This window comes from Ailuropoda melanoleuca, chromosome 11 (genome assembly GCF_002007445.2).
Source record: "Ailuropoda melanoleuca isolate Jingjing chromosome 11, ASM200744v2, whole genome shotgun sequence".
NCBI classification, from domain to species: domain Eukaryota; kingdom Metazoa; phylum Chordata; class Mammalia; order Carnivora; family Ursidae; genus Ailuropoda; species Ailuropoda melanoleuca.
Window position 1 is genome coordinate 69,189,788 of NC_048228.1, and position 17,196 is coordinate 69,206,983.

General features: G+C 47.9%; 1 protein-coding gene across 2 annotated transcripts in view; it reads left to right on the forward strand.

The window, feature by feature from the left end:
• LNX1 (ligand of numb-protein X 1) overlaps nt 1-17,196 on the forward strand; it is a 383,575-nt gene that overhangs the window by 77,579 nt on the left and 288,800 nt on the right. The window contains exon 1 of one of the 2 annotated variants that reach the window (XM_034671797.1): nt 11,529-11,872. The exons of the other annotated variant lie outside the window; for it this stretch is intronic. The gene's annotated coding sequence lies outside the window, so the exon portion shown is untranslated. Of the gene's footprint in view, nt 1-11,528; nt 11,873-17,196 lie in introns of those variants that run through there. 2 annotated transcript variants of the gene reach the window in all.

Here is a 17,196-nt window from a genome sequence, read left to right on the forward strand (position 1 = left end):
TGCGTAAGGGGAGGTCTCCCAGGTGCCCCCCTGGACGGGGCAGTATGTTAGCACAACCACCAGCAGACAAGCTGTGTGCCAGGCCCTGCAGCTCTGCATGGCAGAGCGGGGCTCACAGAGAACTGTGGCTCCGGCCTGGGGTGGTGCAAAGAGCTCAGTGAGGAGGCCATGCCCACTAAGCCCCTTGGGCTCGTTCTGATTTATGGTCCCCCAGACTCCCACCAAATTGAATGTACACGTAATAAATGCTTGTTGATGCAGCCACCACTTATTGGCTAAATAAACTTGGGCGAGTTGTGTGTGTGTGTGTGTGTGTTTTAACCTAAGATCTTTAGTGATTTCATCTATTGATAAAGACACCCTTTCTGGGTTGTGGTGGAGCGCCAAACCAGACGAACTTCTGTGGCTCTTTTCCAATCAGCTCTCTGTTGGGGAGGACTCAGGGCACGTGTCTCTCTGCAGCCAAAGTCCAATTCAGGTTGCATTTGAGGCGGGGGCAGAGTTGTGGTTAAGGACCCAGTCTCTGGGAGCCAGGCTGCCTGAGTTTGAGCTCTGGCACCATCTGGCACTCGTCGTAGAACCTGGAACAAACAAGATATTCATTAACTGATGTACATTCCCCTTTCGTCTTCTGTTCAGTTAGGGGAACAATCCGTAAAGCGTTCAGAACAGGGTCTGGCACATGTCAGCTGTGCTAACGAAGCAGGAGATGGCTGACTACCTCAGTCACGCTGTGGTGCTCCGGGCCTGTGTTGGCTTCGTGGGTCAAAGATGCCCTGAGCCCAGCACAGTTGTGTGTGTGGTACATGTTAAGCTGGATACAGGCGCTGACTATGAACATACTACATCCCAGTTGTGTCCCACAAAGACCCAGCAGCATTATTTTAGGGATCCTCAACTGTCTTAGCTCAGGCTGCTACAACAAGATACCCAACCTGGGTGGCTTATAAAGCTAAGCATGCGTGTAAAGGCACTTAGCACAGCACCTAGCAAACAGAAACACTGAATTCATATTAGCATTGTGAAAGTCACTAAAATGCCTACTGTTGCAAATTAGTGTTGTGATGGTTTCAGGTAACGAGCCCACGATTTAGACCAATAGTGCATCAGAATCACCCCGAGGGCTTGTAAAAGATTGCTGGTTCCTGTCTTGGGAGTTCCTGATTTAGTCAATCTGGTGTGGGCCTTGAAATTTGCATTTCTATTGGGTTGCCCAGTTACTGATGCTGCTAGTCTGGGAACCTCAGTTTGAGAACCACTGATTAGATTCTATCTACCCTTAGCCAAATCAACCCCTTTCTTATCCCTTTCACGTCAAGTCAGGAGCACATGGAGTGGGCACCTTCACCTTGACCTTAGGCACGGCAATGAATTTTTCAAAGACAAGGAGTGCATCTGCCTGTAGAGGTCCGCATGAATAGCAGAAGCTCTAACCCGGAGAAAAAGAAGGGCCAGCTCCTAAACTTTGGGGGAGGAGAGGAGGGGCCTCCAACCTACCCTTCCTCCCACTGACAGCCACATGTTCCCAGGCAGGAAAGTTTGCCCAGTTTTGCTGGAACTTCAAAGGAAGGTCTGTTTGCCAAATGTCTGCACGTGCTGAGCAGTCACAGAGTATCGGGAGCCCCTGGAGTGGCTGAGGCCTCTGGGACAACTGTCTTACCTTGGCAGCGCCCGGAGCCAGGGTTCCTATGCAGTGCTGAGCCCCCGGTGGGACTCTGCGCCTAGCGGGACAAGCGCTGTGCTCCTCTTAGGCAACTTCGCCTTACAGCCTCGATGGCTCAGAGGCTCAACAAGTCTGAACAGCATCGCAAGCACTTTGGGGGGCTCACACACACGTATTTTTGGAATGATGGTGGGGAAAGGCGCAGCTGGAGGGGTGCTGGGATTGCAGAACTGTTCCCGGTCACTGCTGTGCCCACTGTCGTCGTTCAGCGCCAGGGGTGGCAGTGGGGGACTGGGCGGGAGGAGGCAGCTGATTTTTTCGTGGGGCTGGCCTTCACTCGATTTAAGCACTTCCCCTAATGGGCAGTCTGGGGGTGGTCGGCACCACGAGCATTGGTGGAATGAAAGTCTATGGGGTCCACTTCTGGTTGCACCCAGGGCTGAACCCTTTGCTGGTGCTTCCTTTAACACACATGTACACTTTGGCTCTCTGAGCTGCCCTTCAGGGGCGGCAGGACTGGCTTCCTCGCTCACAAGGGTGAGACCTGTGCAGTCACAGTGGGCCGCGTGCTCAGAAGGGTCTGGACCTGGTTTTGGGTTCTATGGTCACCGTCTTGAAATTCTGAGCAGTTTTCGAATGGGCCCTCAATTTTCGTTATGCACCGAACCCTGCAAATCAGGTAGCGGGTTCTGAGTAGCAGTCTCAACCAGAAAGCAAGAACAGAGGCATCAGGGAGGAAATGCATTTCGATGACAGCCTCTACAGCAAGTGAGTTTCGGTTTTGTTCTCCTGAAACTCTCCAGGAGCTGCTGGTGAGGAAGGACTGCTCAAGTTCACTATCCACGGTCAATCCACTCAACTCCTGGCTTCCTGGAAACTTCTTTGATAGAGCCTTACTGAGTGTAAAGAGTAGGATGCTGGGGACGCCTGGGTGGCTCAGCCATTAAGTGTCTGCCTTCGGCTCAGGTCATGATCCAGGCTCCTGGGATCGAGCCCCTCATCGAGCTCCCTGCTCGGTGGAAAGCCTGCTTCTCCCTCTCACACTCCCCTTGCTTGTGTTCCGTTTCTCGCTATCTTTCTCTGTCAAATAAATAAAATCTTAAAAAAAAAAAAAAGTAGGATGGTGGGTAGAAGCAGGGAGAATTTTTTCTCCTGTAGGGTTCTTATTTCTCGATGAGCATACTATGAGAGAAATACGGCCACTCTGAATCATTACATATCAGCCTGCAACTCAATCATCACTTTTCCAGAGCACTGGCCCTCCCTTACAACTCATCCCCGCCCAGCACCTGGCCTATGGTAGGCGCCCTCAGAGTTGTTATTGATGGCGATGGTCCTGACAATGAATGCAAGTTTCATCTTCTCCTTGTCTGCATTCCCACAAAGCTAGGGCCACCTACCACCCCGACAGGTCCCTCCTAGTGAAATTGCAACTGCTTACTCTCCAAATCGCTGCCTTCAGTATGGGAAGGGAGTCAGCCCAAATAAACCAGACCAAACCCCCAAAGATATCTATAAGGGATCAATTATTTTTGTTCATTCAGCAGTCATTCTTTTTCTTCTGCCAATTCACTCTGATTGTTTTCTAGTAATCACACCTTCCCCTCTTTCATCAATGGCATTATATCATAGCTGACCCCTGCCCCCACTGGCTCCCTCTGGTTCCAAAGGAAGGCACCAATCTGGACCAAGTCTGTCTGTCATTTGCTAAGTTGATAGAAAAAAGTCTGGAGCTGCTGGTTCTTATCTTGGCCACCACAATAGCTGAAGCCTGCTGGGGAGTGAAGTCAGTACAAAGGAACGCAAGCCAAGGATTTTAGGAACAACTCTGAGCACCTGAGTCTAACTGTGCCTGAAGATGTCTCTTCTGGACCTTTCCATGGTGCAAGCCAGTGCATGGCCTGTGTTGTTTAAGCTAGTTGGAGTTTGGTGGCTTTCACTCCTGACCGATACAGCAGTCTTGGAAGTGTGACCAATAGTACCACAAGCAAATGAGACTGATCAGAGTTGAGCAAGGCCCAGAATCCACTCAGCTAGACACACACACACACACACACACACACACACACACACACACACACATACAGTGCATTCTGGTAACCAGACCAGATGTGGGGACCAGACTTCATTACTAGTTATTGGGGTACTTCTAAGGCAAAGTAGATTGACAAATGAATACAGCTATGAAATATATCTGTGTATGCTAAGCAAGGCCTAATCACATTATTTAAAATTAGTCGTATTGAGGACTGCCACAACAGTTACGTTTTTCTCTCCCTACTCCCACTAGTAACGTTTTCAGTGGCTTCTTCCCAGGACTGGGTAGAAGGATCTCCCTGAAATCATTTCTTTTTTGCCATTTGGCTGTGATGAAAAGGCAAGAAGCCTAACTTTGGACAGCAGGAAATAATGCATCACTTTGAACATGTTGTCTTTTTATTATAAATATGATGATATGGTTAGGTGGGACGCTTTCAAAGAGACAGGATGTTACCTTAAACATTTACAAAGCTGTGGTGAAAACGGTCTCCTTAAACTACCTTTTCAACCCATGGAGCTTACATAAATATTTGGCTGCTGGTGACAGGCCTAATAAATCTGTTTAGAATGTTGCAGCAATATTTACTTACAAAGTAAAGGCATAAGCCCACGTTAGCCAATAATTTTAAGAAGGAGAGATGCTACTTTTTAGCACCTTGCGTAAATATTTGCAAGACCTATAAATCCAAGATAACCCTGCCTCTTCCCCAAAGCTATTTACTGCTTCTTACCCTGTTCCACCTCAATGCCCCTTTTAAGTGTCTCTCGGTTCAGTTGGAAAAGCTTGACATCTACTTGAGATGAATGGGAAGACATCAACGATTCTGGGCTCTCACGGAGGAGTTCTTCCATTTCCTCAAGGCCCAACATTCTGCAAGATGCTTTCAGGCTAGGGGAAGAGCAGACCCTGAGACCTGTAAAGCTTGTGGATCAGAACACGAATATTTGGGGGAGTAAATCTCATCACGTCTGACTACGAACTAAAGGACGCACTTCTTGTTTGTCCTTCCATGTTATAGGATTTATAGAAAGTGCCTGAAACTGAAGTAGAAAGAACGGTGGCTTGGCAGAGCGCTGTCTGCCCTGGAGAAGCTAAGACGGTAACCGAAGTGTTTTGAGCGAGGCTGTTGTACAAACCGCAGGCTGGCATTTAGGAAAGAGAATGAAGTGCCATCTGACTTCTCCCTGGCTCTCTTCAAGAGCTGAGTTTTTCGAGAGATGATTCCCCAAGGGGAAAGACCTCAACAGTGGCAGACATCTCTTTACGAAGGTCAAACAACAAAATAACCTCTCGATTGCCCCCGTGTAACCCTGTACTGTTTTTTTTTTTCATCGTTGAGTTTTTCGGAAACTGTAAGAGGTATTTCCTGTTTACTGTGTGGCAGAGAAACAAGCTGGAGAGAACTCATCCGAAGCACAAACACCAAAGGATCCTGAAGTGTTCGGTACTTGCATATTACAGTTGTGTTATCAGGTATAATTTCCAGCGACTGCCAATAAGCAAGCGGTCGCAATTTACTAGGAAAAAAAAGGAATCAATTTATAAAAATAACATTTCAAAGTATCATGTAAATTTTGCTTTTTTTCTGGACTGATAATGAGGTCTCCTGGTCTGAACATTCCATGAGGAAGGAGAACAAAAGAACTTTGCTTTGGTATTTACATTATCTCTGGGTAGAAGAAAAGACTACAGGACGACTTTGATGTTCTGAGGAGGACGGGAGATGATTTGGTATTTATCCGTTTTTAGTATGTGAATTTATACCAGATGGTCCATTTAGAATATACCCCATTTTAAACCATTTTGCATAAAGTGGGGCCTTACAGAAAGCCCTCATTTCCTCTCTGGCAGCAGCTGGCGTGAGGTCAGCCTCCTGGGAGCGGCAAGGCTGCTGGGCTTGCTTCTGCTGCCAGCCCGCAGGAGCTCATCTACTTTGGCCCTGCCACCAGCTAATGCCAGCCTGCCCAAAGGAACTCTAGTAAGAGAAGTCCTGGCCAGTGGCTGCCGTGCAGGTCACAGCATTTTCTCCCATTTCTGGGAATGGTGGATGCTAACCGTACTTTCTTAGTGGGTTTCATCTATTGCTGGGAGAATTAGGAAAGGCTTCACAGAAGAGTCAAGGAGTGCATCAGCCCACGGATGGGCTATGTGCTGTGAGAAGCATCCCCTGACAGGGCAGTGGACTCTTGCGGACACAAAGCAAGCAGATTAATGTGTTGGGGGGTTATTGAATTTTCCAGTTTGACTCGAGTTGAAGTCTGAAATGACATGATGCCTTTGAGGCATGCGGAATGTGGGGTGGCTGCGGTGTGGGAGGGGTCTGGTCAGAGATTCGGGCTGAGATTGGGAAGATGGCAAGACAGGTGAGCCTAAGAGGACATTTGAAACCAGATTGTGATGTCCTTCCATGTCTTGTCTCTTCCAAATGGTTTTCGACTCTGAGCTTTACACACTGGATAGCCCATGAAAATGTTAAAGAATCATTCCAGTTACATATTAGAAAGGTCGTCTGTCTACAGTATGGAGTGTAGTTATGAGAGGGAGAGGCTAGGAAAAGGGAGATTTGTTAGGAATTTATATTTCTTTTCTTTTCTTTCTTTTCTTTTCTTTTCTTTTCTTTTCTTTTCTTTTCTTTTCTTCTTTCTTTTCTTTGTTAGGAATTTATATTTCTTTTCTTTTCTTTTCTTTTCTTTTCTTTTCTTTTCTTCTTTCTTTTCTTTTTCCTTCCTTCCTTCCTTCCTTCCTTCCTTCCTTCCTTCCTTTCTCCCTCCCTCCCTCCCTCTCTTCCTCTTTCTTTCTTTCTTTCTTTCTTTCTTTCTTTCTTTCTTTCTTTCTTTCTGTCAGCTCCATGCCTAGCATGGAGTCCAACATGGGGCTTGAACTCATGACCCTGAGATCAAGACCTGAGCTGAGATCAAGAATTGGACACTTAACCAACTAAACCACCCAGGCATCCCAGGAGTTTATATTCCTAAGAGTATCATTGGTCTCCTTAATTCATGGAGGCCATTCAGACTTTCTTTTTCATGATCAAAAATGCTAAATGTTCACCTAATATCTGTGTGCTCCTAAACATTGTAGGGAACGGGTTCAAGGAGTTTTCTTTATGGGAGAACATGAAGCAGATAACTTCCAGAGCTCACCAAGGTCTCCAGCCAAAGGTGAAAGACTAGGTCTGGAACAGACTGAATAATTGTACTTAGATGAAACTATGTCATACGTGACATATCTGATACGTTCCTAAACACAGGGATGCTAGACGACCCAAAGACTGACAGTGTCCAATACAATTATTATCAATCAGCATGTTATATTTGTTAAAATAAAAATATCTTTCGGAGGATTCATTTCCTGTGGCTACTATAACAAATACTTCAAACTCGGTGGTAAACCAGCAGAAGTGTATTCTCTCCCAGTTGTGGAGGGTAACACAGAACCCAGAGTCAAGGTGTCCACAGAGCCACACTCCCTCTGGAGGTCTAGGGAACAATCTGGTCTTTGCCTCCTCCAGCAAAGGAGGTGGCTGTGAGCTTAGCTTGACTCATGTCTGCATGGATGTGTCTCTGCCTCTGTGGTCACATTGCCTCCTCCCCTTCTGACTGTCTTCTCCGTGTGTCTCTTATGGGGACATTTGTCACTGGACTTAAGACCCATCATCCAGGATGATCTCCTCTCAAGATCCTTAATTACATCCTCAAAATCCTTTTCCAAATAAAGCAGCATTCACAGCTTCTTGCGATTAGGACATGGGTACATCTTTTTGGGGCCATGATTCAGCCCAGTACAGAAGGCAATACATTCATTTAGACACAGGTTCCTTCCCTCCTCTATGTGAGTTGGGACAGCAGGCCATTTCCACTCTTTGTTGGTGCTGTTTGGGGAAGACAGTGTGTCCCCAGTGGACTGAGGAGGCTGATGGGGAGGGAAAGACACTGAAAGGGGTGGGAGGACACAAGGACACTGACCTCTCTTACAGTGTAAATCTGAATACTATGGAAACAGGGACTAACTTGCAGAGTAGGTCCCACTTCTTCTCTCCTTCTCTGTTGTTATGGATGTGCTTAGTTACAGCTTTGTAACTATAACTTGTCCATTTTAGAGTTTCTCTTTTAGCACATATTACATGTCACGTTTCTCAATGAGTTTGCATGTTGACCTTCACTTCCACACCATGAAATAAGGGCAGAATCACCTCATTCTTTCCTGTCTCCTCCCCTATAGCCCCCAGAACAACCCTCTTCCCAGTATAGAATCCCTCAAGTTGTGGTGAAACTTTGTTTAAGGGTGGGACTCAGAGATGGTGTCTGTCAGGTTGTTTCAAAAAACAATCACCTTTACTTACCCAATTCAGTTGAAAACTTAAGTCCACAAAAACCCTGCACACAGATATTTACAGCAGTTTTTTTTCATAATTGCCAATATGGGTTTCCCCCACTCTCTGAAAGCAGAGTTCCTATGAACGCTTTTATAAGCTCAAATGGCATAAAGTGAAGAAGCAAGTATCATTAATTTTTTGGAAAATTTTTGATCATTCCCAGACCAAAAAAATAACCTCTCTAAGGCTCTTCTCATACCTTAGGACACATCATGCTAATGGAGGCACAGGATAAAGGGAGATAAAGCACAGATGCTCACAGACACAGTTCCAGGCTCCGGTGGCTGGGTGCTGAGACGCCAAGTGTGGTCCCAGGGTACAGCTGCCTCTAGATCTTCCCTCGCTGCAAAACAAATGCCGAACACTATTTTTACTTTAGGCCTTTTTTTGTAAAGTGAAAATTTTCTTCAGATTTCTTTCAGTTAGTAAAAACAGGTACTAAGATAGGTCTTCTGTAAGAGCAAAATGGCATAACACAAACTTTTGGAAAGCAGGGGATACCTGTGCTTGGAAGCAACCAAGATGTCCTGTAGCAGGTGAATGGGTAAACCAACTGTCCCACAACCAGATGATGGAATAGTAGTCAGCCCTGAAAGAAATGAGCTGTCAAGCCATCAAAAGACACGGAGGAATCTTATATGCATATTATTAAGTGAAAGAAGCTTATCTGAAAAGGCTAAATATTGTGTGATTCCAGCTATGTGACATTCTGGAAAAGACAAAACTATGGAGATGGCAAAAAGACCAGGGGTTGCCAGGTGATGAGGGAGGGAGGGAGGGAGGGAGGGGTGGCTAGGTAGATGCGTGGAATTTTTAGGGCAGTACAACTATTATAATGGTGACGATACGTCACTATTCATTTGTCCAAATCCATAAAATTGTCAACACCAACAGTGAACTGTAATGTAAAATGTGGATTTTGGTGACCATCACGTGTCATGTTGGCTCACTGATTGTCACAAAAGTACCACTCTGGTGGGGGATGTTGATAATGGGGATGTATGTGGAGGAAACGGGGTAAATGGGAGTTTTGTAGTTTCCCCTCAACTTTGCTATGAGACAAAAACTGCTCCAAAAAATAAAGCCCATATATTTTAAAAAAAATCAACCATCTTTTTTTCCCCCTTCCAGAAATGTTGGTGATTCATAAGTACAAGTCTCATTCTGGAAACTCTCTCTCAAGCAGATTTTTGCTATCTTATCTTTTACCCCTGGAGGATAAAACCCCAGTTTGATATTCAGACCATTAGATAAATAATATTTTTGGATACAAATTTGAGACTAAGAAGTCATTGAACCAGCATTTCTTCTGAAATGTTAGTTCTGGACAACTGAGAATGCTGCCCTTTTGGGAGTGTTTGTTGGACAGGAGCGGGTAATTTCACGGCCATCTCTGAAGGAGATCCCACAGAGGGAGGGAAATGCCTGGCCATGGGGGTTACAAAGAAGGCCGTGTTCCCCTCCAGGGTTTCATTCCCCAGGCTGGGAGGCAGAGTCCTACAGGCTTATTCTATAGTGACAAAACTTGAGTGTTTGGTATCCAAAAGTGATGTCATACCCACCTAGCTTTCGGTAAATCATAGGTTTGGTTAGATTGGTTGAATTTCAAGACTAAGAGGAAAAATTGAGGATAATGTTGGTTCCTTTCGATCACACCCTGGTGCACACAGACAGAAATCAAATAGAAAAGCCAGCTGTCGTCAAGTAGTGAAAATATTGGGACAAGAAATAGACAGTGAGGCATCACAAGGACATTCTGCAAGGCTGAGTTAGCTCCAGTCAGCCACCAAGTCTGTTGAATGCCCACGGAGCACTTCCTCTCTCTGCTCTCTGCTAAGTATTCCGATCCTCAGGAAGGTAGAGTCAGGGCTAAAGAATCTTTGAGACCATCTGGGTGCTTGGGAATAGCCTGGCCTCTCATGGCCTGAGTGGCCTCAGACGGCCTCTGCACCGTCAGGGACTGACATGCGTGCAACTCAAGGCCACCCTAACCTGACACTCCCGACGAACGAACACACACACACACACACACACACACACACACACACACACACACACAACTTCCTCATCTCGTTCTTTAATGTTTAAAAGCTTTAAACTTTTCAGATGTGTTTCAGAGGTAGAATCTTCATAACATAGGTAGAGTTAGGAAGTGATTTAATAATAAATCACTTAATAGTTTATTTGTAGTAAGTAATAAATCATGTAAAGTAAAAAATGGATAATATTGTTCATTTCATTATAAGCCTTACCAGTACCAGCCAAGTGCTGGGTGGTGGGACAAACCAGAGAAAACTCAGGCACAGATCATACACCCAGATACTCCCAGCCCAGGCACCTGATGGGACGAACTTCTAAGTCACAGGGACGTGAGGCAGACAGACAGTGGTTAACGTCCGAGGGCAGCGCCAACGACAAGCAGCCAGGGCTCGGAGGGAGGAGTGGGGGACGACTTCCAGCTGAGGCAATGGAGGAGGTAATATTAGTGCTATTAGCCGTCGGGAGGAGGGGCTGGGTCTGCAGACGGACAGATGGGAGGACAAAGCATCCTAGGGGCCACTTGAACACCAGTTCGGGCGGAGGAGACACGGCTGCCTTGTGAGTGTGAGGGACGGGGGCCCGGAGAGGGTCAGAGGGAGAGGAGGCAGTCAGGACAGCCGCCACAAGGTCAGGCCCAGAACAGGCGCTGCCGGGAGTGGAGAGGCCAGTGCTCCCTGCTTCCCGGAGGAGACCCGGGCAAGAGGGGAAGGAGAGGGAAGCAGTGGAGAGCCGCACTCGGGTTGGAAGGTTTTTCTTTCTGTTGTTGTTGTCGTTGTTGTTGTTGATGCTCAGTCAGCCACTGCACAGCACATCATTAGTTTTCCATGCAGTTACGTATAACACGCAGTGCTCCCCACCACACGTGCCTCCTGAATACCCAGCACCCGGTTACCCCTCCCTTCTGAGACCCCCAGTCTGTTTCCCAGGGTCCATGTCTCTCATGGCTCATCTCCCTCTCTGATTTCTCCCCCTTCAGATCTCCCTCCCTTCTCCTCATGCCCTCTGAGCTATTGCTTATGTTCCACACATGAGTGAAGCCATGCGAGAATTGTCTTTCTGGGCTTGACTCACTTCACTTAGCATAATCCCCTCCAGTCCCGTCCATACCATACCGAGGCAAATGCGGGGTATTCATCCCTTCCGTTGGCTCAGTAATATCCCATTGTCTAGTTCTTAAAGCTGTCTGTTTCTTTTCTTCTCTGTCGGGAGAGCTGGGGCACTGTGTGTAGGCTGGGGCGGAGAGGCGAGGGCAGAGGCAGGGGAAGGCTGAGTGGAGGACGCACAGGGGGTGGCGGGACAGCCCTGGCAGGTGCTGACAGGAGCGCCCACGGCAGCTTTATCTTCACAGCCCCGAAGCGGAGCGCACTGTCCACCCAGGGGACTGGTTCAGCACGTCGTGCCAGACGCAGTCACACAATGGAATGCTGCCCAGCAAGGCGAAAGCGAAAAACTCGTCTTTTAGGAACAACACGGGTGAATCTCACAGACGCAATGCTGAGGGAAAGACGCATAAAGCTGAGCTCGTGTGGACACAGGAGAGCTCTTATTGCATGACTGCACTGATGTGAAGGTCAAAGTTAGGCATAACTAGTCGGTGGCGAAGGCGCTCAGAAGAGTGGTTACTGGAAGGAGGGTACTAGCCGGCGAGGACCATGAAGCAGCCTGCTGGGGGTGCTGGAAATGTTCCCCAGCCTGACTGCGGGGGGTGATAGCATAGGTGTATACCTATGTAAAAACTTATTGCACTCTACATGTAAGAACTGTGCACTTTATGTAATTTATTCCTTGAGGGAGACAGAGGGAGAAGTTGGGCAGAGCAAAGAGGTAGATGAGAAGACGGGAGCAGAGCAGGGGGAAGGTGTCAGCACGTGGGAACTTTAGGGGACAGTGAAGACAAAGGGCAGTATTGCTTCTGACTCCTCACCCATCCAGGTGTGAGCAGAGAAATGCTTCACCTGGAGCGGCGGGCAGGATGGGGATGGGAAGACAGGGATGGGTTCTGCCAAAGAATCATCTACAAGAGTTGTTAACTGAGTGTGGAGCGGAGGGGCATCCGAGTAAGACGACGTAGGCTAAGATGCTCCGGAGGCCCAGAACCTAGATGTGGGCCTGAGACGCCACCGTGTCCAAGAGACAGTTGTTGACTCACCTGCCAGGGGTGCATCCATTTATGGAGCGTGAGTACACATGTCATTCATGGCGCTCGGTCTTGTGGCGGTATTATTTTGCTGCTGGTTCCAGCTGACTCACCAGGAGCATTTGGAGTATAAGCAAATAGCAAATCTCTCAGGGAATATTTCAGTTAAACATCAGTCTCATCCTTGATAAGACTAAATGAAGCAGGATTTGGGGTTTGCAGTCTGTTAAATGCAGTCGCTCACAATGGAGCTGATGCCACTGGGAATTAAAGCGTCGATCCCATGAGTTCACAAAGCAACACAACGAAGGGCCTGTTCCTCCCTATCTAGGTTGGAGCGGCCGAAGGCAGAAAGCAAAAGGAGGGAGATGCAGCAAGCCCACCAAGGGCATGGAGCTTCGCCTCTCCCAGGCAGCATCAGAAGAGCCAGGGAAGCACGATGCGCGTGGCCGTGCTCTACCACTGGCCTCATGTCCTTCCTAAGGCACCTGAGCTCCACTGGGATGGGGTTCTTTCCCTTGGTGATAGATCACGAGATGCAGAAATGTCGGCTACCTCGGCAAGTTCAGGAAAATGGGCTCTCAGGAATGCTGGAAGGCTGGATGCAGAGATGTTGTCCAGGGTCTATGGGGCATGATCCTGTCCTCTTCCTGCAGACGAGGGTGTGGTCTCAGTGCTGCTGAGTACAGGTCACATCCCAGAGGGCTTGATGCTTGTAAACAGCTCTGTAAATGCAAGTACACAGATTGTTAGTGGAAGTTCTTCCTGGGGTGGGATGAGCCGGAGGCCGAAAGGACAGTGGTTAAGTGAGGCCTGGGATGTTTTCTCAGCTCTGGCAGAGTCCCCTCTGCAGAGTGCAGCCAGCAGCTGTGCGTTGTAAAGGAACCCAGGAGCAAAGGAGGAACCCCATCAGATACATTGCACCTGCTCCTGCTCGGTGTGGCCGCTTCCCTTCCCTTATGCTCTGTATCTTGGCTAAATAAACAGGATTGTAGCATGAGCGTGCCCGTGCGACACCTGCATGAGAGCCCTTCACTGGGGCCTAACTCACTGAGCCAGTGCTGTAAGGCACTGTGACTGCATATGGGCCAGCGAGAGGGGTGAGGCATGAAGGGGATCGGGCTGCTGGGGGGACTCAGGGAACACAGCAAGTATGAGATGCACCCCTGGGGTTCAAAACACATATAGCCTAAAATACAGACAGTTTAAGGTGGGCCCAAAAGACACAAACATGAGACAACTCAAGGCCTAGTGAGTGATATGGAAAAGAGGTACTGAGAATTGAGGGGCAGGGAGAGAGAAAGGGATAGGAAACGGGAGGGGAGAATGCTGCCAATAAGGGCAGTCTGAGAAGGAAGGTATCATGATGAGAGGACACTTGATCTGGGTCTTTTTTTTTTTTTTTTTTAAAGATTTTGTTTATTTATTCGACAGTGATAGAGACAGCCAGCGAGAGAGGGAACACAAGCAGGGGGAGTGGGAGAGGAAGAAGCAGGCTCATAGCAGAGGAGCCTGATGTGGGGCTCGATCCCATAACGCCGGGATCACGCCCTGAGCCGAAGGCAGACGCTTAACCGCTGTGCCACCCAGGCGCCCCTGATCTGGGTCTTAGAGGCAGAGTTTAAATTTAGGGTGAGCAGAGAGATGGGAGAACATTCCAGAAGCAAGAACTGGTGGGTACAAAGGCATGGAGGTGGGGAAGTGGACAGTGTTCAGGCACAGGGAAGGAGCCTTGCTTTCATGTGCTGGGTGGGAGCCATGCCTGGGTGAGTCTACTTACCAGATATAGATACAGATATCTATCTATCTATCTATCTATCTATCTATCTATCTATCTGAAGCTGTGAGCTAAGTAGAAGGTGGGAAGAAGAAGAAAATGTTTTTAAAGGAGTAGTGAATATAGCACATTTGTTCACTTAGTAGTGCACGTGTAGTTAACATAGCAATGAGAAAGACAAGGCAGCCCTGCTGCCATGCTCACATAGTCACCGTACGACAGAGTAACCTAGAGCCTCCCCTTGAGTGTCTTCAAGGTCTCACAGCAGCCTGGCCATGTGGCGTAGCCATCCTGGAGCCTGGCCTACAGACAGGCACATCTGGTTCAGATCCTGGCTCTGCCACTTTCTAACCATGTGACACTTGGCAAATTATTTGACCTCCCTGGGCCTTCGTTTTCTCATTCATAAGTAAGAATCCCATGATAATATGAACCTCAGAAGGTTGTTGTAAGGGTTAATGAACCTGGAATGAACCAAGTTCAGCGTCTGGTGCATGATGGGCACTCAGCAAATGTTGGCTACTTCTATTATTACTACAAGTTAGAGCTAACAGGGTTCTCTGCACTTGCCACATGAGCGCTAAGACTTGCATGGCTCTTAAGGCCCCCATGGTAGAGCGCTCTAGTTGCCCACCCAGAATCTCTTCTCTCCCTCCTAACTAACTAACTGACCTTCCATTTTATCCGATGCAGCAGCGTGCCCAGATTAAACACACACATACATGCACATACACCGTTTTTCCTTCTTCCCTTGCAGCTACAAGTTACCAGGTTCTGGCCAAAGAGCCGTCAGCACGGGTGTACCCTCCATGAAGCTCTCTAAGTGGGCTGACTCAACAAGCACACACCACTCTACCCTTCGTACTCTTCCTCCTTCTTCCTGCCTGGAATCTAGATGAGATGGCTGAGGCTTCAGCAGCCTGGTTGAACCATGCATTGGTCTTAAGGATGGAAACCTTGAACTAAGGCTAGATGGAGAGACAAGGAACAGGATAGGTAGTGTTTGGGGCCCAGAAGATGCTAGAACAGCACAATGGTCTTAAACTGTCTATCTCTTAACTTCTCATTACATGATTAACATAAACCCCTATACTGTTTAAGTCCCTGTATCTGTGATACTCACCACTAATTGCAAATTGGAAATAGTTCATTTCCCCTTGGCCACAAAATGTGATTAGGGGCTGGAGCCGGTTGGACTGATGCCAGAATTCTTGGGTAGGCGACTGGTTCCTTCCATGCCCTGGCTTCTCCCTTTTTCTCTCGCTCTTGCTAGTTCCTGCAATGGGCTGATTAATGGACTCAAAAAAGATATGTCCATGCCCTAATCTCCAGAACCTGTGAAGGTCACCTTATTTGGAAAAAGAGACATAATTAAGTTAAGGATCTTGAGAAGAGATCATCCTGGATTCTCTGGGTGAGTCCTAAATCCAGGCCCAGGTGTCCGTATGAGAGACACACAGAGAAGAAGACAGACAGAAGAGGAGGGGTTATGTGACCACAGAGGCAGAGACACCGTGATGCAGCCATGAGTCAGGCTAAGCCCACAGCCAGCAGAAGCTGGAGGAGGCAAAGACCAGATTGTTCCCCAGACCTCCAGAGGGAGCGTGGCCCTGCTGCCACCTTGGCTCTGGGCTTCAGCACTGTGACAGAAGACAGCTCTGCTGCCGTGAGCCACCCAGTTCGTGATGATTCGTCACGGCAGCCACAGAGAGCTCATACAGACCCCCTGGCACACTGCGCCTTAGGCCTGCTCGCCTGGTGCGGGGCTGGGGCCATGAATCCTTTGCAACCCTTCAATCCTTCTTGAACCCATTAGGTCTGTTCGCACACGGAAACTCGCAGGCCAGGCGGCTCGCCCTTCCTAAGGGAGGAAGAAGCAGGCCTACACCATAGACATTCCCCGCATATTCCCCTTCACAGACTCTATAAACAGCTGTATTCCAGTGGCAGCGGCAACCCTACCATGCACAGAAGAGTAAAACCATTTGGAGCCATCTGGAGGACACAGCCAGACCCTCTTTGCTCTGAAATGTCTCCGAGTTTAGAAATCTAAACACACAGTCCAGTTTGTCAAACTTCCTGAAGGGCTGGGATATATTATAAGGTTGCATAATGCAGCTACACGACTGCACTGCTCAAGTCGCCCCTCACCCCCACGCCGGTCCAGTGTTAGGAGAGGAAGTAGGCTGGAGAAGACCGGGGCTGGAGGATGGGAAACAGAAGGGCAGCAAAGCATGGGGAAGCACGCCCGAGAATCAAGAACCCTTCCAATGGGCTCCGGAAAGAAGAGCTGTCACACTACCTTTCTCAGAACTGGAAAACAACGTAACGTGTGGTTGCATGTTGCCGTTGATCATGAATTTGAGTCCAGGTGCTTTTTCTAACCAGCTGTGTATCCTGGACCAATTCAGTCTGTAAGATTTGTTTTACTTATCCACAAAAATGGGGCTAGTAACTACGCCTACCTCTTTGAGTGTCTGTGGGGATTAAGTAGAATAAACGCATGAAAAGTGTTTTGGAAGTACCTGGTGCAAGGGAAGTACAGAGTATTAATAGAAACAGTGCTTAATTTTCAACAGAATCTGTGACTCTAAAGGCACGAGGCTTTTCCAGTCTTAGAAACCTATCGACAGGGGAGCCTGGGTGGCTCAATCTATTAAGTGTCTGCCTTCGGCTCAGGTCATGATCCCAGGGTCCTGGGATCGAGCCCCACATCAGGCTCTCTGCTTAGCTGGGAGTCTGCTTCTCCCTCTCCCTCTGCCCCTCCCTGCTGCTCTTGCTTGCTCTCTCTCTCTCTCTCTCTCAAATGAATAAATAAAAAACCTTAAAAAAAAAAGAAACCTATCAACAATACAACTGTTTCCTGTGGACAAGTTGTACAACCCCAAACTTTCAAGGACTTCTGTATCTTTTTTTGTTTGTTTGTTTTTAAACAGAGCTGGCCCAAGCCTCATACCACAAAATTCCTCCATTCCCTTCCTCCTGCGTACCATTCTACAGTAAGGACTTTACTCCTCTAGAATCCAGAGGGGTCAGCCAACTACCCGGTGAGAGCCAGAGAACACATATCGTAGGCTTTGTAGGTGACACGTGATCTCTGTCATGTAGTCTTCTTTTTTACATTTTTAACTTGAGAGGACTATGTAGGCTGGATTTGGCCCAA